Source organism: Lycorma delicatula, chromosome 12, assembly GCF_047948215.1.
Source record: "Lycorma delicatula isolate Av1 chromosome 12, ASM4794821v1, whole genome shotgun sequence".
NCBI classification, from domain to species: Eukaryota; Metazoa; Arthropoda; class Insecta; order Hemiptera; family Fulgoridae; genus Lycorma; species Lycorma delicatula.
This window is the reverse complement of record NC_134466.1, coordinates 72,618,541-72,644,578: the sequence shown is the minus strand read 5'-3', so window position 1 is coordinate 72,644,578 and position 26,038 is coordinate 72,618,541. Positions and strand designations below refer to the sequence as shown.

The 26,038-nt window shown below is 34.0% G+C and overlaps 2 protein-coding genes across 3 annotated transcripts in view; one reads left to right on the top strand and one right to left on the bottom strand.

Annotated features, from left to right (window-relative positions):
• LOC142332728 (very long chain fatty acid elongase AAEL008004) overlaps positions 1-1,136 on the bottom strand; it is a 136,241-nt gene extending 135,105 nt beyond the window's left edge. Inside the window, exon 1 of one of the 2 annotated variants that reach the window (XM_075379324.1) lies at positions 433-1,136. The gene's annotated coding sequence lies outside the window, so the exon portion shown is untranslated. The remainder of the gene's footprint in view (positions 1-432) is intronic. The other variant, XM_075379325.1, reaches the window with a different exon arrangement.
• LOC142332727 (very long chain fatty acid elongase AAEL008004-like) overlaps positions 1-26,038 on the top strand; it is a 392,025-nt gene that overhangs the window by 105,102 nt on the left and 260,885 nt on the right. The gene's annotated exons all lie outside the window — the stretch shown is intronic.

Sequence of the window (26,038 nt, the reverse complement as noted above, 5' to 3'; positions counted from 1 at the left end):
GTTTAAACATTTTGGGGGCGATAGAAAATTTTTAATTTTCAGTGCGGGTGGTGAGCGAAAAAGTTTGAGAATCAGTTGTTTACAGTTTTTTTATTTTATATTTAAAAAAATTATATATTACTATTATTATGAAAAATAAATAAATATTTTTTTAATAATAATATTGCCGATCTTGGTGGAAGACGTCTTTACCGTAGGTACCGGGTTCGAATCCCCAACAAGGATTTTTTCATACGCTGCAATTATCTGATTATAATCTATCATAGCTGTTTCACGGTGCGCCAACCGGAATAAATCCGAATATAAAGTTAATTGCCATTACGCTTTCTCTGTTTCAAATAAATTATAAACATTCGACATAATTATGTTAATTGTTATAAGTAAACAGATTGTAGATATTTGTGAAATTAAAAAAAAAAAAATAATAAATACCTGTTATTGAAAAATCCCAGATGCTCCTGTTCCGGGCGATGTTGTTAAAAAACAAAAAAAAACAAAAAACAAAACAGAATTTCTCGAGTCGGTTACTTGTATATGGTTTCCGTAATGTTGTTGCTAATATCGAAAGAGAACATCGCAGTCTGACGAGTGAATAATTTCTATTACATAAGGTAGGTAGATATATTATTATGTTTAAAAAACAATCGACTTTAAACCGGTCTCGATTTTAAATAAACCGACCGATTAAAAAATATCTCGATCGCTCTCTATATACAAACAATTTTAAATTATTTTTTTTAGAAAATAGGTTTACGCGCGTATGTAAAAATTATATTTTACTTTCTGCCGATTAATATAAAATATGTATGATTTTAAAGTGCGCTTACCACGGCGATGACGACGTCAACGCGGACGGTATCTCTCTGGTAAGTTAATAACGAGTTAAAAGGCGACTAGCGTACCAGTAATGCGGTTGTACAACTGGCCGGATTCGAGGCTGGATGAATTCAAATGAAATTAAAAGCGGTGTCGTAGCGGTGGTGGTAATATTAGTAATAGGTAACAAAGAAGTTTAAGTATTACAAATAAATTACGAATAAATAATAAAAAGTAACATAAAAAAATGAAAAAACACACTTCTTAAGTTAAACGTATATCGATACGTAACGGATAGAAAATAAAAGATTAAACTTCACTTTTATTTTTAACGGAAAGTAAAAGTATTCGTCGTTTGCTCTCTGCTCTTATATAAATTTTCCCTCTCTACAAAATTTAAAATTTACCCTTCCATTTTTTCCTTCTTTCTTTATTTTTTTACGTATCCTTTAATGACGATCACTCTAACGGTGGTAAATATTATAAGCTAATTTTGAAAATATTTATTTACATCATTGTTACCAACTTTTTAAATGTAATTGTTTATTCTAATTAATTAATTTTTTAAATTTAAAATAGGAAAAACAGTCCTTGACATCTGTTATTATATATATATATATATACAAATATTAATTAATTTCAGTAATTTTAATGATATTTAATTTTTTATTTCCTGTTATACATCGAAAGCTATGCTGCAAGAAGGAAAACATGGTACTCAGTCAAAAAATGGAATATTCGTTTTTTTTTTTTTGCATTTCTAAACGGTTTACGACCCAGGGACCCCAAAGAACAAAAAAAATCTCTTTCGGCACGGCCGGAAGACGGAGGTAGATTTCACCAGTGCTAAGTAGGAGATAAAAAAAATTTCCTACTTAAAGTTAAGAAAAACTTCAAATTTACTCGATACGATAATGGTTGCATATGAAAAATGTTTTACGTATTTAACATACGTACAAGCTTCTTACAATTCCAGCAACGTTTTGGTCATCCCTTACCGTAAGGGTTGGTTATATAAAGAATTATTTCAGATAGAAGTTTTAGGTAATGTTTACAGGTCTATCAACCACTTTAAACCGATTCGATACTGTACCTGTTAAGGGAGATATGATTTTTTTTGTCTTCAAAACCACATTTTTTTCCTGGCCGATGGTTGGTGATATTAGAAAACTTTACTTAGACGAGTTTTAGGCCCTTATCAAAAGAACAGTAGGAACTTTAAACGAACTCGATATTTTACTTCATAAGAAAGATATAGCGATATTTTGTTTTTTCGATAAAGTCCGCCCCCACTTACACCTCTACGGTCCGATTTTGATTATTAACGTACTCGATCAAGATTTTTGGTCGTTTTATGTATCAATTTGAAAGAGATTATCGCAAAATTACGGTAGTTATCGTTGTCCACAAGAAAGTGAAATATATATAAACCTTTAGACCGACAGTGGTTTTGGAATCTGGAGGTTGTGAAACGCAAAGATATGTCGAAATTTTCCGGAAGGCGAATCACGGTATCCATTACAATAGGCAGCTTTCTTATGAAATCTACCTTTTTTCCTCTACTCACCCCGGGCCGGACATACATTTAAGTAAAACTCAGCTCAGGAGAGTGTCCTTTGCTCTAAAGGGCCTCCCTACCTACCGGCAGTAAGTCCGGGATGGCAGGTCAGCCCCCCGGTTGAATCTTTTCATTCTTTATCGCTCACTCTAATGGGGGTACGCCATTACTGGATTTCTCCCCCCCCCCCGGTATCGGATCTTTTCGTTTGTATCCCCTAACTTAGTTTCCCTTGGAATGCTCAATCGATCTTCGGGACCGGCACACCTCGGCATACCGGCTCTCCCGATCGGGGATGTCCACCCAGCCCTACACTAAAACCCTCTTCTTCTACCTTCCGTATCTTTGCATCGAAGCACCTTCTTCGAGTATTCCTCCACTTTCCTCCGGTTACTCTGCGACGTCAGTATATACGGGAGTATATCCTGCGGCTGCAGATTTGGAATGTCAGCCCGACTACGTTGTTGAATCTCTTTCTCTCGCTTTAAGAGGGTGTGTTCAACCGAATTTCGCTCCTCAGCACAATACGTACAGTCAGGTGACTCTCTACTCCAAAATTCTATACAAATACACTTCAAAATTACCTTGACCAGATAAAATTTGCGTCAGGTAAAAACTCGTCTCACCAAACCTTCTATTATACCGTATTCTTAAATCGGGAATTAATCTCCTCATCCATCCATCCTTGACATCCAAGTTGCATCTGTCTTGCCGTACTTTTAGTGTTTCATTTCTAATCTACCTAACATTTCATTTGAAATCTACGCAACAAAATGTTTCTTAACGTTTCAATTGCCGATACGTTTTGTATGACTTATTAGGGGTAGCCGGGAAAAACCAATTTTGCCCGATTAAGATCATGTTCCAAACTCTTTCGCTTCTCCTTTACTTTGTTTTCTTTCTTCTTCAGTGTTTCTTCATTCTCTACGCATATTTTTCTTACCGTTTCATTTTCTGATCTTTTCCTAATGTTTTGTTATTGAAATTCATAATTTTTGTTTTAAAGGTGTCTTTACTTATGTTGTCATTTTACATTATATTTTTTTTAAATTTAATGTTTTTTTTTTTAACTGCTTTAATCCAGTTTGTTTCTGTTTTTATATTATAAAAAAAATCAAGATCTACCGAGTAAGTTTAGGACAAAATCATCGACGCAAATCAATTGTTTTTTTTGTAAACGAAATTTGTGAACTTCAAACCCTAGTAAAGGCAAGTAACTTTTTATTCGGTTTTGAATACTATACATCGGATATCGTTATACTTTGGCGGTTGGTTTTCAATTAATCACACATTTCAGGAACGGTTGACCTGATTCTGTACAAGACAATATCTCTATTAAATATCATCCTTATTTCATCGGGGCATTAGATTGTTTATTGTTTTCAAGTTAAAAAGATTGCAACTTACGCGTTAGGAATAAAACAATAAAAAAATGAAATCAAATATTTCCCTATTTTATCTATTTTTATCCGTGCTGAAAAGATGACCAAAGGTGATTTCGCTTTTTCATTGTGCGCATTATTTTTTCTATATTTGTATAATTTTTTCATTGTTGTTTCTACGTTTAAACGTATTTCTATATTTTATCGGAACTAGTATTTTTCTAATTATTCTTATTTCTTTTTCTCGTATTTTCCGTATTTATTTTATTTATTAAAAAGAAAAATTAAAATTCACAATCCGAAAAAAAGACAAACTTTCGTGGGACATTCGAACGGATTAAGGTAAATTGAACAAAAAACCTTCCGATAAATTTTTGAAATATAAAACTCCACCACCGTACATAAAACAAGTAAAGGAAGACCTAAATAAAGCAAATATTGAAATCAAAATTGTTACAGTAGAAAAAAAATTACAGAAAAATCTGCAGGATAGAGGTTCTTGTGATTGCAAAAAATAAAAACACGTGCTATGCAGAGGAACGAAAAACTCAGCATAATGAAAGAACGAAATATTTTTGAAGGAGAAAGAGGGAAAATCAGAACAGAAGGAATTGAAATGATATTTGCGTGGTTCTCTGTAGACCTGTTCAGATATAAAAGATCGGGTTAAATATAAAGAAAAACTAATTTTAGTTCCTCGGCAAGTAAAGCTAAAATAACTTTATCAAAGGAAATCTGTGGTATTCATTTCGAATCTGGAGCATCGGATAATTTTTGCAAATCTTTACGTTTTACTGTCCAACTAGTTCATATTGATAACAAAAAAATCCGATGTGGACACCATATGACTTCCTTGTAATCCTATTAAATTACATATACACATTTTTTTAAATGAAAAGTACATAATAATTTATTTCATTAAAATTTCTGATATTTTTTCATATTTTATTTTTTTATTATTATTATTGAATTATTATTTATCTTAAAACTTTTACAATCGCAGGTTAATAATTAATTATTAATAAATCAATATATTTAAATTAAAAAAAGGAGATGAAGTGGGATTCGAACCGATATACCATCCCCTTGTAATATCCAAATATTTAATTAATTAAAATTTCATTTAGAAATTGAATACTTATATCTTAACTACCACTTACGATATATCGTTGAAAAGCTATCGATGAGGACTTATTACTGCAGTTAAAAAAGTCCTTTTGGATTTGGGCTTTTTTTGGACACTTTTGTTCATTCGATTGGAATCAAAAAGGGGAGTGCACAACTAGTGTTACAACAATCCTAAATCTAAAATTTCAACATCCTACGGCTAATCGTTTTTGAATTATGTGTGATATATACATAAGTACATACAGACGTCACGTCAAAACTAGTCAAAATGGATATTTCCATTGAAACCTGAAAACCGAAATTTTTCGCGATCACAATACTTCCTTTACTTCATACAAGGAAGTAAAAAAGTGTATTATATGTTTGAACGTCTGTGTATGCGTGTGTCACACTACTTTGGGCGTTATATCACAGGATTGACCGATCCGATTTTCTTCAAATTCATCTCAAATATTTGTTTTTTTTTTGACGGGGGCGATGATCGTATTAAGTTTTTTTTTAAAGATCGTTATGAAGGTGGGGGATATCTCGAAAAACCCGATTTCATCTTTATTCAGAGGCATTTTACACAAAACTTTATTAAAACAAATTTGGTACGTACAATGCACATATAAATAATCAAAAAAGGTTTTTTCCAAAAAAATCATTCCCCACCTCTTAAACTTAAATATATTTTTATTTTCCTTAGCTCTATCTCCCTTTATATTTTGAAAATCGTATATAGATCGAGCTATCAACAAACGACTAAACGTTTTTTTAAATTGTAGAACCCGGACTTAAAATGCAGAAAATATTTTTGAAATTTTTTTTTCCTTTTGTACTTCTTTGTACATATTGTAATCGCGAAAAATTTCGGTGTTCAAATTTCAACGGAAATATCCATTTTCACCACCTCTGAATCCATTTTGACTAGTTTCGCGGTGATGTCTGTACGTAGGTACTCGCATTACTCAAAAACGATTATCCGTAGTGTAAAAATTTTGGATTTAGGACTGTTGTAACATCTAGCCGTGCACCCTTTTGATTGCAATCGACAGAACCAAAAGCGTCCAAAAACCTCAAAACCCAAAAAATATTTGACATTTGAACTTTTTCTTAACCGATGTAATAAGCTCTCATCGAGAACTTTTCAACGATGTATCGTAAACTTTTCGTCTTTTTATCGGTTTCAGAGTTACAGTTAAATAAAATAGTAATTAATGAAATATTTGAATCTTACAGGGGAAGGCACATCGGTTCGAATCAGACTTCATTTCCCTTTTTTTAAATTTAAATATATCGATTTATTAATAATTATTAACTTCTGAACGCGAAGAAAATTTTACGATGAATAATAATTCAATAATAATAACAAAAAGAAAAAATCAGAAATTAATAATGAAATAAAATATTGTGTAATTTTCATTTAAAAAAAAAATGTATTTATGTAATTTAATAGGCGTACAAAGAAGTCATGTGGTGGCCACATAAGATTTTTTACTTATCGAAAGAGTTGTAGATTAAGAGAAAACTTTACTTAAGAAAACTTAGCGTAACATATATATGAATATTTTTGGAAAATACTTTCTTAAAATTTATTCCTATTTTCTAAAATATATATATAATACACAAAATGTCCCGCGAAGATTGTACAAAACTTGATAGACGTGTTCTCTCGTTAAAATAATGAAAAATACTCGTATAAACATGGGTCCGAAAACGGCTTCGATAAGAAGAATTTACGGCTTGTAAAACATTTTTCCGCGATTTTTGTTCCTCCTCTGAAATTGTGAATTCTATTTGTGTGTAAATTAAGGGGCGTATTTAATGATTCTTATGATTTTGGGCTGAAAATTAAACGGGTCCCAGAAATGATTTACTATTACTTTAAATGAAATAGGGTGTAATAAACAAAAAAAAAAAAAAAAACGTAATTAAAAAACACGTTTTTTTTAGCTTTGTAGTAAAATAACTTTGGTAAATCTTTAATAAACAAATAAAATTTATCTGTTAAATGGATAGAGAATTGATGTAAATTACTTACTAACAGCATCCCACAACAGCAGTTCTGTTGTACTTCCATGTGAAACAATCGCAGAAAAATTATGCTAACACGTATTTCTCTGCCTATAATCTACGGTTGAATTATTGTCGATGGTTATTAAAAACCAACGTGCTTCTATCGCTTATATTATTTACAGATGAAGAAAAATTTACTCGAAGTGGGATAAACATTTTTGGAAACATATGAGAATCATCGTGAAAATCATTGAAACTAATTTCCAGCTCTGTTTTTCATTAAATATTTAGTGTGGAAGAATAGGTATCGGACTTTACATTTTCGACAGGTAACGGTTACCTGAACTTTCTTCAAAATGAGCTGTCAATAGCTTTAGAGGATCAACCCGCTTATTAAAAAAACTGGAAATATTTATTTCCAACACGATGGCGCATCAGCCGGTTTTTACGATCTTGTTATTCATTATCTGAATAAAATATTTTTTCACCGCTGGATTGGTCGAGGTGGAGCTCAGCTTTGGCTGGCCAGCTAGATCGCCTAATATGAATCCCTTCAATTTATTTTTGCGAGGATGTATTAAAACGTTAGTATATGGAAAAAAATCAGAAAATGCAAACGAACGTTTACGATGAATCAAGTGGGCCATTTATGAAATCAAAAACATCCTACGAAACGCTAGAAAATGCTATCTTCTGTGTAACTTGTTTTAAAATGTGTTTTCAGGTCGAAGCTGAGATTTCTAAGGTATAGATACTAGTTAAGGCAGTTACTTTTATACGGATTTGAGTACTAGATCGTGGATACCGGTGTTCTTTGTTAGTCGGGTTTCAATTAACCACAAATCTATGCAACGGTCGACCTTAGACTGTACAAGACTACACTTCATTTACATTCATACGTATCATCTTCGTTCATCTTCTGAAGTAATACCTTACGGTAGTTCTAGAGACTAAACAGAAAAAAGAGTAAGGTAGTTGCCGGACATTTTGAACGGTTGGTGTAATGTAAGAATAAATTATGCTATTATTTAGAGGAGAGTGGTAGAAGTATTAGGAGAAGATCATTTTGGTTTTAAGAAACGTATAGGGACAAGGGAAGCAATTTCAGCGCTCAGATTAATAGTGGAAGGCGGATTAAAGAAAAACAAATTAACATATTCGGCATTTATATATTTAGAAAAGATATACGTATAATAACGTAGACTGGAACAAAATGTTCAGCGTTTTAAAAAAAATTAGGGTTCAAGAATAGAGATAGAAGAACAATTGCTAACATTTACAGAAACCAAACTGCGACAGTAATAATCGAAGAGCATAAGAAAAGCCCTAATAAAAAAAAGTACGTCAAGGGTGTTCCCTATCCCCGTTACTTTTTAATCTTTGCATAGAACTAGCAGTTAATGATATTAAAAAACAATTTAGATCCGGAGAAACAGTGCAAGGTGAAAAGATAAAGATGCCATGATTTGCTGATGATATAGTAATTCTAGCCGAAGGTAAAAAAGAATTAGAAGAAACAATGAATGCCGAGGATGAAGTTCTACGCGAGAAATACCGCATGAAAATAAACAAGATCAAAACGAAAGTAATGAAATGTAGAAGAAATAACGAAGATGGACCACTGAATATAAAAATAGAGTAAAGATTATGGAGGTAGAAGAATTCTGTTATTTGGGAAGTAGAATTACTAAAGATTGACGAAGCAGGAGCGATATAAAATGCCGAATAGCACAGGCGAAACGAGCTTTCAATCAGAAATATAGTTTGCTTACATCAAAAATTAATTTTAAACGTCAGGAAAACATTTTTGAAATTATATGTTTGGAACGTAGCTGTATATGGAAGTGAAATTTGGGACCGTCAGATTACTCGAGAAGGAATTAGAAGCTGTTAAAATGCGGTGGTATAGGAGTATGTTAAAAATCAGATGGCTGGATAAAGTGACTAATGAAAAGGTGTTACGTCAAATCGATAAAGAAAGAAGCATTTAAAAATAGCTGAAAGTAGAGACAGACTTATAGGCCACATATTAAGGCATTCCGGAATAGTCGCTTTAATATTGGAAGGACAGATAGAAGGAAAAAATTGTTCAACAGGCAACATTTGGAATATGTAAAACAAATTGTTAGGGATGAAGTATGTAGGAGGTATACCGAAATGAAATAACTGGCACTAGATAGGGAATGTTGGAGAGCTGTATCAAACATTTAAATAACTTAAGACAACAGAAAAGCTATTTTATTTGGTTTTAAAAGTAAAATTTTTATAATTTTATTTAATAATAGAAAGTTGTTTTAGTTTAAAAGTACGATTCAATAATTTTATTATTGGTAATTATTGTTCCCCATTAAAGAAATCATTATTTTCTTGCAATATTATTTATTTTTTATTGACTTTATTTACATCTATTTTCTAAGAATTAAATCCTCTATCGATTTCACCGGTACGTCTTATTTGTTTACAGTTAATTTAACAAAGTTATATTACACCATATCTAAAAAACTGAGTTTTTCAATTCAATTTTTTTTGTTTATTAAACCCTGTTTCATACAGAATAATGGTGACCCATTTTAAAAAAATTTTCAGGTCAAAAACCTTAAGAAACCACTAAATTTGCCCTTTAATTTATTTTCCCAGAATTTCAGTAGCGGTTCATTTCAGAGGGAAGCAAAAATCGAGGCGAAATGTTTTATTAGCTGTAATTCGCTATCGAAGCGTATGAACCTTCCTTATTTTAATAAGAAAAATACGCCTATGAAGTTTAGTAGAATCATGTTGGTACACCTGCGTATATTTATGTATTTATATATATATATATTTTTTTTTTGGATCGTAACTGTTTATTTTTTATTGATAATAGGCGGGAAAATCATGAAATATTTTGCTATCTTTTTTCTTTAGTTATTAATAAAAAGTATTTTCATTACCTCCTAATTAATTAATATCTGTTATTGTTTATAAAAAAAAAAATGTAAATTTACTTCGTTTTTATTATTTTATAAATTTCCGTACATTTTTCATTGTGAAAAAATTAATTTCTACTTTAATAATTATTCATCTATAAAATATAATGTGGACGTAAACGAGAGAAATGGTAACAAAGATGCTACAGAATGTTGTTCCAAGGTCGTATTCTAGTTTGTATAGTGAAATGACCCCTATATTCAAGCATTGTATAAGTGAAAGTCTATTGAAACGACTTTTGTGATACACACACGCACGAGCTCCACTGCTAGAAGTGTCAGAGAGGGAGAAAATGTGGAAATACTGCGCGCGTGTGTGTATTTAAGTCGGTGGAGATTTCAGTTTACAATTAAAATACAAGAGTATAATATTATATAATAGCATAATAGTATATATACAACTAGGGTATGAATTATTCTCACTGAACCAAAACCTGTCGGTAAATATTGTAAAATTAGGGCAAACAACAGGTAATCCACTTGAGTTAATCATTCTTTTTTTTTTTTTTTAATAAAGTACATTCTTTGTTTTTTTTGTACGTCAAAATTATTGAATAATATTTCTTATACAGGATATCTCGTAAAGAAATACAACGAATTTTAGAGCTGTTTACAAATAAAACTAAAGTAAAAATTCATATAAACATGCTTAGAAGGAGGAAGCGTTTTGTTTTCTATTCACACTTTTCTGCAAGAGTAGAATGTAACTTGGATGGGGTTTTCCTTGAAAAATTAAATAAAGTATTTCCCATAGAACCGTATATTTAGCATTTAGCAATCTTTGGTTTAAAATTATAATACCACTTTTCTACCAAGTTGCGTTTTTTTTTTTTTTTTATAATAAATATATTTCTTGAACGTTTCTTCATGTGTTCAATTTCTTCTTTTTTTTAAAATTCTTTGATCTACATTGGACCACTTTAGTCAATTTTTATAGGAGGTGTATTTCGGTTTCCTGTTAGCCCAGTACTTCTTCATTTTTTCGGATCATAACTTTCTTTCTTGGTCTGAAATCACCCTTCCTATTGTTTGTTGATTTTCGTTTGTAATCTAGTTTGTTTCTCTTTGAATTTCTTAATTTTGTCTGTTTTCTTCAAATCTTCCAGTGTAATTTCGAGTTCCTTCTTTCATTTCTGTAATCCATTTTATGTAAGTTTTGCTATTCCATAATTTTGATGATTCTATTTTCGGGTGTTTTCTGATTAGGTGTCCCAAGAATAAGATCCGTTTCTTTTTCATCGTGCTGGTTACCGATTCTGTTTAATTTGAAGCGAGGCTCCAGTGTCCATTTATTGATATTTTGATGAACACGTAATAAGAAAACGGATCGGGGTGTTAAAGGAAAGCAAACGAAATGTTTTATTATAATAAAGTATTTCAGTAATACAAATCGCTAACTATACAAATTATATAGAATACAATAGTTATTTGTACGGAGAGGCCATATTCTGGACAAAAGTACCGTTTTTTTTTCGGTCAATTGACTGGTTTAGTGCAGCTCTCCGAGATTCCCTATCTAGTGCTAGTCGTTTCATTTCGGTATACCCCCTACACCCTACATCCCTAACAATTTTTTTTACATATTCCAAACGTTGCCTGCCTGCCCAATTTTTCCATCTACCTGTCCCTCCGCTATCAAAGCGACTATTCCAGAATGCCTTAATATGTAGCCTATAACTCTGTCCCTTCTTTTAGCCAAATTTTTCCAAATGCTTCTTTCTTCATCGATTTGTCCCAACACCTCTTCATTTGTCACTTTATCCACCCGTCTGATTTTTAACGTTTTCCTATAGCAACATATTTCAAACTTCTAATCTTTTCTTCTCAGAACTCCGATCGTCCAACTATCACTTCCATATAAAGCTACGCTCCAAACTATACTTTCAAAAATCTTTTCCTGACGTTTAAATTAATTTCTGATGTAAACAAATTATATTTCTGACTGAAAGTTTTTTTAACTGTGCTATTCGGCATTTTATATCGCTCCTGCTTCGTCCATCTTTAGTAATTCTACTTTCCAACAACGAAATTCTTCAACCTCGATAATCTTTTCTGTTCCTATCTTTATATTCGGAGGTTTATCTACGTTATTTCTACTAAATTTCATTACTTTCGTTTTGTTCTTGCTTATTTTCATGCGGTAGATTTTGCGTAGGACTTCATCCATGCCGTTCATTGTTTCTTCTAAATACATTTTACTCTCTGCTAGAATTGCTAAATCCACAGAAAATCGTAGCATCTTTATCTTTTCACCTTACACTTTTAATCCGTATCTAAATTGTTCTTTAAAAGTCCTGGTAGTTCTATATAAAAGTTAAAAAGTAACGAAAATAGAGAACATCCTTGTCGGACCACATTTTTTATTACGGTTCTTTTTTACGAGAGGTTTTCTATAAAGTAAAGACCGTTTCATTGTAATAAAATTTATCCTAAAAACGTTATAAATATTTTTTTTTCTCTTAAACTACATACATTATAATACCTCTCGATATAATCGCCAAATGAGTTAAGACATTTATCGTAGCGATACACCAGCTTCAATATACCCTTGTTGTATTCTTCTGCCGCCGGTCCATTTAGCCACTACTAATTAACAGCATTTTTAAGTTCATCTTCGCCTGCGAATCGTTTACAACTCAAAATCTTTTTCAATTTCACTAATAAATGGTAATCGAAAGAAGATAAGTACGGATTATATGGCGGATGATCGTAAATTTCCCATCAAAATGTTCTCAGTAAACCATGTGTTGGACCCGCAACATGTGGACGTGCTTTATCGTGCAGCAGGACGATGCCGTCGGTAAGCCGCCCATTTCCCCGATTTTGAATGGCGCGCCGTTACTTAAGTAGAGTTTCGCAGTAGGTTTCTGCATTGATAGTCGCTCCACGCGGCGTGAAATCAATCAGCAGTATGCCATACCGATCTCAAATGACTGTGGCCGTCAGTTTCCGTTCAAACGGCTGTGGCTTGCTCTGTGCCGTCCTGGTTGGCGATTGAGGATGACGCTAATCACTTGACAGCCATTTTCTCTCTGACGTGTAATACGAAATCTATGTATCATCGTCGGTAACAATTGAATTAAGGAACTCATCGCCTTTCTCTCAGTAGCGCTTCAAATATTCCAAAGCAAATCCCGTTCGGATTTTTTTCGTGACGTTCCTTTAAGACGTACGGCACCCGACGTGCAGAAACCTTTCTGAAGCCTAAATGGTCGTGAACAATGCGACCGATAACGGCTTTTGAAACATCAGGAAAAAGAAGGGCCAGGTCGGAAATCGTCGAGCGACGATCTTTTCTGATTTCATCATCGACGCGTTTCAACAAGTCTTCTGTGATTATCGAGGGCCTCTCCGAACTTTCTTCGTCGTGCACAATAATTCTGTTATTTGTAAACCTTTCACACCATTTTCAGACGTTTCTTTCGTTCATTGCATTTTCACCGTACACAGCAACCGACTGCCTGTAAATTTTCAGCCGGCTTAACGTTTTGGTGGTTTAAAAAACGTATGACTCCACGTATTTCGGCGGCAACATCGATTTTCCTGTTCATTTTATAACGTAATAACTCACACGTAATCAAAGATACTACAACGCGACAACTTACAGACAATAACGCAGTATGTACATTACTAGCGCGGTCATGAACGACAGGTTCGCCTACCTTAAAAAAGAAAAATTTCCCAGCGGTCTTTACTTTAGAAATATCCCTCATATTTTCATCGGTTATTTTTTTTGCAGTTTGGTTCCTGTAAATGTTAACGATTGTTCTTCTATCTCTATACTCGACCTCTAAATGTTTTAAAATGTTGAACATTTTATTCCATGTAATGGTATAAACAAGTTTAAAAATGCATAAAATTACGTAATTGTCGCTGTAACAAATCGAAATTATAGCCTATAGATATGTTACGAAAATAAACGCGTAAAACACGTGCGACAGTTATGTGAATCAAAAAATCTTCTTTTTTTAAATCGCAGTATCAAATTTTGTAATTAATTTCTAACAGAATTATGTAACGTATAAATCAATAATTGCAACCCGTAAATCGATGCTTAAACAAGTTTTAAATTGCTTTCTCTGTAAAGTCGCATCAAAATATAAAACATAAAATAACGGATGATAAATCGCGTGAGGTTAGGAATGAGGAGATTAGACGAAGAAGAGACGATAAAGTTGACAGTATGTTTATTTACTTCCTTGTACGAAGTAAAGGAAGCATTCTGATCGCGAGAAATTTCGATTTTCAGCTTTCAATGGAAATATCCATTTTGACCATCCCTGAATCAATTTTGACTAGATTCGGCGTGACTCTCTACGTTCGTATAAGTCGCAAAACTCAAAAACGATTAGCCCAAGGATTTTGAAATTTGTTGTTTAGGACTGTTGTAACATCTAGTCGTGCTCCTCCCCTCTTGATTGCAATCGACTTGACCAAAAATGTCCAAAAACCCCCAAAATTTGGATTTTTTACTTTTTCTTAACCGCAGTAATAAGCCCTCATTAAGAGCTTTGCAGCGATATATTCGTGGTACTTATTTTATTGGTTCCAGAGTTATAGCCAAATAAAATTTTAATAAATGAAATGTTTTGATCTTACAAGGGGAAGGAACCACTAATTCAAATCCTAGGAATTTGAAGGAAGGTTCAAATCCTACTTCATCTCCTTTTTTTATTTTAAATGTATTGATTTATCAATAATTATTAATTAACTTTATATTATAAATAAAAATAATAATTCAATTATAATATTAAAATTAAAATATATCAGGAGTTATTAGTGAAATAAAACTTATGTACTTTTCATTAAAAACAAAAAAAAAAGTATAAATATATATATATATATATTTATACTTTTATATATATAAATATATATATATATATATATATATATATATATATATATATATATATATATATATATATATAATAAATAGGCGTATAAGGAAGTCATGTGGTGTCCACATCAGATCTTTTATTTCATTTATAAAATATATATAGCAACCGTGTTTGTGTCTGTAGCGGTTCGGTTTTCAGTTATTCACCCAGTACTATAAATAATAGTAATTTCCTTAGTACAGTTTATTAAGGCCTCATCATATAATCGGACAGATCGTAACTGTTCCGTTCCAATCGGCCATAGGTAAAGAACGATCACAATAGTCCTTTTCACTTTAGTATAACATATTTTGAACCGGTTTCATTTGGAGGATAGATCTGAATTCGAGTTTACGTAACCAGTAACAAGTACGTTACGAAAATATATTCAATCGTCCTATGTATCAGGTATATTATAGATGAATTATTAATTTTTTTTGTTTTTTTTTTTTATTCACACGTAGACGTAGAAATAATGAGAAGTAATTGTATCTAATATATATATATAAAGGAAGATGGGAAAAAGGGAAAGGATAATTTTGTGAAATTCCGTTAGGATAATTTTGTGATAATAATGTTCAGTTCTTTAATTTTTTATCAAACTTTCATTTAATCTATATATATATTCAAATCTAGCAATACCGAACCTTTGCCGGGTCAGGTAGTATATATCTATATATATGAAAATGAATGTTTGTCTGTCTGTCTGTCTGCCTACCTAATAGTTCATCCCATAGCGATGAAACTTTGGGGAATGGTTGGACGCATGCCGGGGAAGGTTTCTGAATTAGTTTGGACCCGCTAGGTGGCGTTGGCGTCGAGATATTTCGTAAAATTGTATTTACGGTCCGATTTGCCTCGTATTCAAAATACGTGTTACTTACACGGAAAGAATTATCTCTGCAAAAAATGAATCCGCTAGATGGCGCTGGGGTTGAGATATTTAGAAAAATTATATTTACGGACCGATTTGATTCGTATTCAGAATATGAATATTAGTTACGTGAAAAGAAATATTTTTGCAAAAAATATACCCGCTAGGTGGGGCCGGTGTCGAGATATTTTCGAAACAAACAAACAAATATACAAACAGACTTTTTTATTCTATATATATATATATATATATAAAAGGCATGTTCAGATGTGTGTCCGCTAAAGATCAAAAAACTAATGGACCTATTTACGCGCGGGCAAAAGGAAAAAAGGTAGAAAGAGAAAAGGGGAAAAGAGGAAAGGGTAAAATGGAAACTTGGAGAAGGGTGAGGGAGAAGTTGGAAGGGGAAAAGGGGAAGAAAAATAAGTGAAAGATAAAATTTGTGAAGTTCAGTTTTTAATTTTTTTATCAAATTTTCAATTGTGTTCATTTAAACTCTCTCTCTCTCTCTCTCTCTCTCTCTCTCTATATATATATATATATATGCAATATATATAAATGAATATTTGTTTGTTTGTCCCGTATGCGTTCCTATACGATTCATCCGATAGCGATGAAACTTTGGCGAGTTGTTGTGCGCACCCCCGCGAAGGTTTCTGAATTAGTTTGGACCCGCTTGGTGCCGCTGAGATAGTTTGGGATAGGATGAGATTACTTTTGCCCCCTAGATTTTTTCGAGATATTTGGAAAAATTGCATTTACAGTCCGATTTGGCTCATATTCAGAATTTATATTAGTTACGTGAAAAGAAATTATTTTTGCGAAAACGTGAAGAAGAGGAAAAGAAGAGAAAGGGGGAAAGGAAAGAAGATAAAAAGGGAAAAAGGGAAAGGTTAAATTTTGTGAAGTTCCGTAACGTTCACTTTTTTATCAAATTGTCATTTAATCTATATATATATATATATATATATATATATATATATATATATATGTACTCAAATCTAGCAACGGTGAAGCATTGCCGGATCAGGTAGTTCTTAATAAATCTATTTGATGTAAAAAATATTAATATTGTATTATTTATTGAATGCGCATTAAATTATGAATAAAAAAGCTATAGATAAGATAAAAATTATATAACAATATTATGATGTCGGCACACATATAAATTTACATTCTCAGATGTATACATAACACTTTTCGTTTCATCGTTTGGTCCTTCGTCGACTCGCGAGTTAGGCGGGCTTATTAGTAGTGCTGTGTATATAAAAGCACGAATAGTAGGGGAATAGAATACAATTCGTACAGCTTTATTCGTGTATTCAACCTCTTAACATACTTTCGAAAAGGTCTAACCAACAATTTGTCTTTTCTAAACGTAATTTTTTTTTATACAAGCGCACATGTACGTAATGTTATTATTGAATGTATATAATCGTATTGTGAAAAGATCTCAAATACGTAAATATGGATAGATTAAAAAAATGTAATCGATTTCCGCCTTTACTGTACCCTTAGCGCTCATTTGTTTGTTTAATATTATGTTTTTTCAAACGCTTTTAGTCTCGCTTAAGCATGAATATCGCATATTATAAAATTAAGTATTACAAATGGTGTAAATTTACATTTTTTAAAAATTTCCATAAAAATAAGTTTCAACTGACTTACCGCTGTGACTTGTTGCAAAAACGCGTGTGAAAAATACACCGCTGCATAGTCAGCGTAACGCTTAGATAAAAAATCTGATGTAAACACCACATGACTTCCTTTATGCCTATTAAATTACACATACACATTTTCTTTTACAGAGGTTAATAGTTATTAATAAATCAATGTATTTAAATAAAAAAAAAAAAAAAAGGAAATGAAGTCGGATGCGAACCGATGTGCCTTCTCCTTATAATATCCAATTATTTCATTAATTAAAATTTTATTTGAATAACTCTGGAACCGGTGAGAATAAGTACCGCTTATAATACTTAGTTAAAAAGCTCTCGATGAGGGCTTATTACGGCAGTTAAGAAAACGTCCAAAATTCAATTTGTTTTTGCGTTTTGGGGTTTTTTGGACACTTTTGGTCCAGTCGATTGCAATAAAAAGGAAAGGTGCACAACTAGATGGTACAACAGTACTAATAGGCCGATAAAATTGTCGAAAATACGTCGTTTCTTTGCCAGGATTAACTTCCGTTAGGTAAGACGTATAAAAAATATGATAACTTTCGTAGAATTGAATGAACTAATTTTTAACCCTCTCATTTTTCTGCACGATTTTCAAAATTACATCCAAATTTGGCGAAAAAAGTTTTTTCCGTTTTAAAGAAAAACCTGACGTTGTACCAAATACGTTTAAAACAAAAATTGTAGGCTCTGCCCGGTGTCAATTGATCGACAAATAAAATAGTTTTTTGCAAAAAAAAAAAACTAAAAACAACTTTTTCTTCAATTATTAATATCGGTAAAATGTAAAAAAAATTATTTACGAAACTTTCAGAATATGTAATCTTTGGCGATAGAATAAGAGTAACATTTTGACTTTTATAAAATATACAATAGTTTTTCCAAAAATCGAGTTTTTCGAAAAAAAACACGTTTTCTTAAACTTCGAATAACTCATACTGTAATGCACCTAAGTGACCTATTCGGGACTTAAAATTTTCTTTATAACTTGTAATAACCTGGGAAAATAGTGCGCGTATTGAAAGACGATTGAAAATGTGCAAAAAATTAACCAAAACATCGACTTTTTTCAGCCCTAAAAATTTGAATTTTTTTTGAAGTTGGAATTTCATCGAAACGGCACTAATCCCATTCGATAGCTGCGATTTTTTACGAATCGTAATAAAATGATTTTTGCTCTACAACCTACTTGAGTCAAAATAGTTTGTTTTTTCAAAAACTTTTTACGACCTCATTTGTCAATATTAAGGTCTAAAATTTGCACACGTTGTACTCGAATATTTATACTTTAAAATAAAAATTATTCCGCAGCGATCGATTTTGATTTCTTCATCGTAAGCTAAATTTTGTCGGACTCGTAAAATAGTTATTCCGTTTGGCACGTTGATGCGCGTGGTTGGGGGAAGATAGACTTTGACTTGGCGTCCTCAGCTAGTCTGTCGACCGACGAATCGTAGTCTCACTTCGCCCTCCACGCTCATAACGTGCCCGATGGCATAATCATTTTACGTGTCCAACATAATTTAGCTTAAAGTGAAGGAAACGAAATCGATCGCTGCGAAATAATCTCTTATATAAAAGAGAATGTGCTGACCGATTCACCGACTCTTAGTCGGCGTACAACCAAAACTATTATAGGTAGAGACTTGAAATTTTCCGGGCGCCTTCGTATTTCTAAGTAGCCGTGCACTAAGAAAGGATTTTGTAAAATTTCGATTTTAAGAGGTACAAATCGATAAAAGACTAAATTTCGTGTTAACATCGTTATCTGTTGAACGTAAAAGCGGCATACGCTATACTAAATATTTTACGATTCCATTTCAATGTTTTCGATATGCGTGTCCGCTATGGACTAAAAATCTACTGGACCGATTTACGCGCGGGGAAGAAGGGAGAAACGAAAAAATCGGAAAAGGGAAATAGGGGAAAATCTAAAAAGGTAAAACGGAAGAAGGGGAAAATGGAAAAAAGAAAAAACCGGAAAAACGGGGAAAGGAAATGGAAAGAGAGGAAATGGAAAAGAAAGATGAAGGTGGAAAGGGAAATGGGGAAGAGGAAGGGGATTAAATAAATTTAATTAAAATAAAATGAAATAATATTAAATTAAATTAAAAATAAATAAATAATTAAATTAAAATGGAATTAAAAAATTAGATTATGTAAAGCAAATAATTGAAGATGTCAGATGAAAAAAAAAAAAATTGGTTGAGATTAAAAGCGTAGGTAAAGCATGGAAATGAAGTATAATTTATTACATCTGTCAAATAAGTAATATTAATACATCGTGTGCGCGTGCAGAGCGGCAGAATAAGTGTGTGAGTGCTCCAGAAGAATGCCTTTATATTTTACAGCTGTATTTCTCTGTTTAAAATAATGAAAAAAGTTCATAATAAACATGCGTCCGGAAAAGGCTTTGTTTTAAAATTATGAATAACAAAATTTTACCGTGATTTCTGCTTAGCGGAAATTGAACGTTTACCGAAATTCATCGAAAACCAACCGGATCGAAAACGGGGGAAGAAGGGAGAACGGGAAATAGGGAAAAATCGAAAAAGATAAAAGGGAAGAGGGTAAAAAAGGAAGAAGAGGAAAATGGAAAAAAATAAAAAAGGGAAAAACAGTGTAAAAGAAAACAGGAAAAGGAAACGGAAAGGTAAAAGAGAAAAAAGAAAATAGGAAAGAGGAAGGGGGAAAAGTAAGTAAGGAAAAGAGAAACGGGAGAAGGAAAGGGAAACGAGAAGGGTGAGCGGAGCGAACCGTGATTCTCTGATCGTGACCCGTCCGCAGGCTGATTGAGAGACAGGGGCAGATATTTGTAGAGAGATCTGCATAAAGAATTATCGAGGTCAGGAGGCTAAATCCCGATATACTACAGAACATCATCGGGGAGGAGATCTCTAATGCGCCGGTCACAGATGTTAAACAATACTCGGTGTACCGGTGGAATCAAGGGATCGCTGACCGACGGACAGTTTTTCAGCGGTGCAAACGGAGGGCCCAGAGGCTGAGAGCGCGTGTAGGTCTGACGACTGAAAGTGAAATAGCGATTGAAGATTATAGGACGGCTCGCAGGAGACTGAATTTCCTTATCGAGCAGGCTAAACGAGATAAACGGAGGGATTTGTGCGGCGAGTTGGATGCGGACCCTTGGGGGCGCGCCTTCCAGATTATTACAAAACGCCTTGGAAGGCGTCTGACAGCTCTAAATAAGGATAAAGTGGCACAACAAATGACTATACTTTTCCCGCGGGGGGAAACTGAGAGACAAGGTACAGTCCTGTGTGAACGCGGCGGGTTCACACAGGACGAGGTGACTGCTGCAGTCGATAAACCGAAGAATAAGAAAAGCCCGGGCCCAGATGGGGTTCCGGCTGCAGTCATTAAAGGTCTAATTAGGATCGTCCCGTGGGAGATGACGGACGTCGCCGGTTACGGTTTACAACACCGCACGTTCCCAGACTGTTGGAAGGCAGCGAGAACGGTCTTCCTACCTAAATCGGCCGCTAGTCTAGGCACCAACGACTACCGTCCGATAAACAACACGGGCAAAGTCGTGGAAAGGCTTGTAGCAACCAGGCTACAAGACGAATTAGAAAGAAACAACAGCCTGCCCGGTGAGCAATACGGTTTCCGTAAGGGTCGCTCGACGGTAGACGCAATAAATAGGGTGGTGCGAGAAGGATACCGCTAATGATACAGCTTGATATAAAGAACGCGTTTGGGTCCGTTCCGTGGTCGGCTATAGTGGCAGCGTTGAGAGGAATGAATATAAGTGACTATTTGATTAATCAAATAAATTGTTATCTCAGTGACAGAGGGCAACACGGTTGAGGGGACGGACAGGTACCAGATTTTTGGTGGTGTCCCGCAGGGATCCGTATTAAGACTCCTGCTTTGGAACCTCTTTTATGATTTCGTGTTTCGGCTTAATTACCCAGACGGCGTTACAATCGTAGCATATGCCGACGACGTTGCTGTACCGGTTGAAAATCGGGAGCTAGACGCTGCGGAATCAAAGGCTAACCTCTCCCTTAGATCGATAGACGAGTGGCTAGCGAGAAATAGTATGGAGGTGTCTCCTACCAAAAGTAGGTGTATCCTCTTCACGCGTATACGGAGACTTCGCGGTATAAATATTGCGATCCGTGAAGAGGATATTACTGAAGTTACCGGCACAAAATATCTGGGGGTTGTGCTAGATAAGAATCTAAAGTTTGGCAGGCATATTGAAACGGTATGCAAGAAGGCTTCGTCGATAGTAAAAGCGATCAGGGGGCTGTTTGCTGGACACGCAGTACCTAGAACGTCAAGAAGGAGACACATCGCGTCTGCGATGGTGTCGTCTGTACTATACGCGGCATCAATACGGGCTGATGCTGTAAATACACAAAGAAACAGACAAAAACTGACAAGTATGCATCGGGCGGCGCTATTAGGTGTAGCGGCAGGTTACCGTACAATGTCGTACAACGCATTATGTGTTTTGGCATCGGTTCCGCCAATTTACCTACAAGTCAAAGGTAGGAGGCTAAGGGCGGCTGGTCATAATAAAATTGAAGCAGAAGAGGCGGTCAGGAATGAGTGAAAGACGGTCTGGACGGAGTCATCAGTAGCAGAGTGGACCAGGCGACTAATACGTGAATTAGATAACCGGTTGGACCGGCGTCACGGTGATATCGATTACCACATTACCCGATTAATGTCTGGCCATGGCTGTTTCAGCACCTACGTGAATAGAGTTGGTAAGAAAGAGTCGCCTGTTTGTGAATATTGTCACGGCGTAGATGACGCCGAACATACGCTGTTCCAGTGCCATAGATGGGCGCAACACCGCCAACGATTAGTAGATGAACGCATTGTGACGGGAAATCTTGTGGAGTGGATGTTGGCCTCTGAAAATAACCGGAAACGGTTCGCAAACTTCGCGAGAACAGTTCTCCGTACGAAGGTGGAGGAATATCGACGCCGGGGTTACTAGAGCGCTAAGCGTAGGGAAGGATGGACAGCCCCGTCTCGGAGGACCCGTATTGCTTAGGCGTACGGGTTCCTGTGAGAGGACGGGGACTTCACGGGAAAGCCTTCGCGAGGGGTTAAGTTAAGACCGAGACCCGGCCGAGGCTGTTGGTTTTCTGGGGGTGCTTGCGCCCTTGGTGCTGGAACCTTTGTTTTGAGGCAAGGTATAATGACCGAGACCCGGTTCCTGGTGGGGGGCGGGGAACGGCATAGCCGGGTCCTGTTTCCCCGCCGGGGATTAGAGGCAGGCACAAAAGATGCAGAACCGGGGGGGGTTGACCTGTCGTGCCGGATGTTAAGCCGGTGGATGGGGAGACCTCGTTAGAGTCGGAAGAACACGTACCTGGGCCGAGTATACTTAATTGGATGTCCGGCCCGGGGATGTAGGAATTAAAAAAAAAAAAAAAAAAAAAAAAAAAAAAAACCATAGAGTCGGGCGAACCCGCGATGTGGATGTTAGATTTGGGATTGTACTAAATTTTTGTTTATCTTTATTGGACTTTTATATTGAACTATTTTAATTCGTTCATAAAACGGATCGGTCTAACAAATATCGTTCGATTTCCTTATCTTCCTTTTTTTGTTTTCCTTTATTTAAGTTTTGAGCAACAACTCGTTGTTTATCGCATATTCCTTTAGTATTTTTCATAAAAATTTCTATTTGCCGTTTTATCAGGATTTAATGAAAACCTAAATATAATATTGTCGATTAAATATTTTTTATTTATAAAAAAATAATTTTGGTATTAAAAAAGCATTACGAATGAAGCTACATCTATATTGTGGGCGAAGTCCCACAACAACGTGTGAAAATTTCAGACCGTAATATTAACAAATGAATTCGTAGAAATTAAAAAAAAGTTATCTTGGCTCCAGTGGGGTGTAAAGCAAAAATCTTATTTTTTTTAATTCGTAGTTAAACGACAGCTACCGAATGGCAACAACGCCATTTTGATGGAATTCCAACTTTAAAAAATAATTGAAGTTTTTCGATTTTTCTTATATTTACAATATTTTTGCAATACGTGCACTATTTGCACAGGTTAGAACAACTCTTAAAAAAAATATTTAAGCCTCGGGTGGGCCACGTAGATGCATTACAGCACGAGACATTTTGTATTTAGGACTATTGTAACGTCTAGTTACGCACCTCTCTATTTGATTGCAATCGACTGAACCAAAAGCGGCCAAAAAAGGTCAAATTCTCAAAATATTTGGATTTTTTACTTTTTCTTTAAGACCTGGTCGAGAGGTTTTCAACGATGTGTCATAAGCGGTATTTATTTTCATCGATTTCAGACTCGTAGCCTAATAAAATTGTAATTAATGAAATATTTGGATCTTACAAGGGGAAAGCGCATCGGTTCATATCCGACTTAAGTATAATTTTTTAACCTGTGATTGTAAACAGTTTTACAAAAATTAATAATTAAATAATAACAAAAAAAAATGTAGCGAAAAATATATATAATTTAATACGCGTAGAAGTAAGTCATGTGATGTCCTCATCAAATTTTTAATTATATTTCTCATTTATTTATTCATGTCTAATGCAATATTGACCTATATTTTTAGGATGTTACAAATCATGATTTTATATACATATATTTATATATACACACACGCTATTTAAGTAATGCAACTACATTATTCTTTTCTTTTTTCTAAAATTACAATATTATTTTTAGAGAGAAATATAAAACGGGATGAGTGATACTGTATCTATGAGGAACTATCTACAAAGAACATCGTATGAAAGTATTTGTTTATTAACATAATATTCGACGGACGCGCAGGCACTAACATAAATATTAATAAATTATTTGTGTACTCTACTCTGATGCTGTATTGGATGTGATATATATAAATATTCTTTTTTTATGCCGGAATTGCAATTGCTGATAACGTATTGAACAAATTAAATTTTGTAATTAAAAAAAAAAAAAGTAAATATAATACGTACGTAAATTATACGGCATAATTTATTATCAAATATGTAGTTTACAACATATAGGAAAAACCAAATTAATTTGTTAAACGTTTATTTTTTATTTGAATTTAACCTATATTAAAAACTATGTTTTTTTGTTTTCTTATACTAATCTATAAGCAATATTTCTGTTTTTATATAAATATGGCGCGCTATATTTTATGAATTTTAATAATTTATCTCGTTGCTATATAAAGAGGTAATGTATTTTTCGTTAGTTCCCGATAAACGCAGAATCGTTACGCAATTTTAACTGTGCATTTTTTTTGTTTATTGTAATTCAAACCTCACCGATCGCACTGTTATATAAATCATAAATAAAAAAAGAAGTTCAACTTTTCTTCGATTTAATTCGGTTTAATATTGCTACTGGATAAAAAAATGGCAACCTTCCGTTAAAACATTAAAAAATTGAACGTTTCGGAACTTTACAAAATTTAACCTTTTATTTTATAAAATGCAGAATGTTAATAAATCCGATCGTCAAAATAGCACGACCTATCGGATTTAATTCAAACTACTCACTAAACACTGCAGTCGGTTCAAAATACCCCTAATTAACTTTTTACTGATACGATCGAGGATTTCAGTAGCTTTAAACCTTTTCAAGACAACGCGGATTGTTTTGCAAAAACCCGCGCGTAAATCACTCCATTACTTTATTAGTCTACAGCGGACAAACATACGAATATTGCCTTATATATATATATATATATATATATATATACAGAGAGAGAGAGAGACAGACAGGCAGAGAGAGAGAAAGAGAAAGAGAGAGAGAGAGAGTTTAAATGAACACAATTGAAAATTTGATAAAAAAATTAAAAAACTTCACAAATTTTACCTTTCACTTATTCTTCTTCCCCTTTTCCCTTTACAACTTCTCCCTCCCCCTCACCCTGTTTTCTTTTTACTCTTTCCCGTTTTCCCCTTTTCTCTTTCCACCTTTTCCTCTTTTCCCCGTTATCCATTTTCTCCCCTTTTTCCAGTTTGCCCGCGCGTAAATCGGCCCATTACTTTTTTGGCCTTTAGCGGACACACATACGAACATGCCTTATATATATATATATATATATATATATATATATATATATAAAAGTCTGTTTGTATATTTGTTTGTTTCGTAAATATCTCGACACCGGCCCCACCTATCGGGTATATTTTTTGCAAAAATATTTCTTTACACGTAACTATTATTCATATTCTGAATATGAACCAAATCGGTCCGTAAATATAATTTTTCGAAATATCTCGACCCCAGCGCCATCTACCGGGTTCATTTTTTGCAGAGATAGTTCTTTCCATGTAAGTAATATGTATTTGAATAAGAGGCAAATCGGACCATAAATACAATTTTTCGAAATATCTCGACGCCAGCGCCACCTAGCGGGTCCAAACTGACTCAGAAACCTTCCCTGGCATGCGTCCAACCGTTCCCCAAAGTTTCATCGCTATCGGATGAACGGTTTAGGAAGGCGTAAGAGACATACAGACAGACAAACATTCATTTATATATATGTATATATATAAGAAGAAAGTCTGTTTGTTTCGTGAATATGTTAATAACAACGCCATCTAGCGGGTATAGTTTTTGCAAAATTCTTCTTTTTACGTATCTAATATATATTCTGAATATGAGCCAAATCGTGCCATAAATACAATTTTTCGAAATATCTCAACCCAATGCCATCTAGCGGGTCAAAGTAATTCAGAAACCTTCGCGGGCGTGCACACAACTCACCAAAGTTTCATTTCAATCG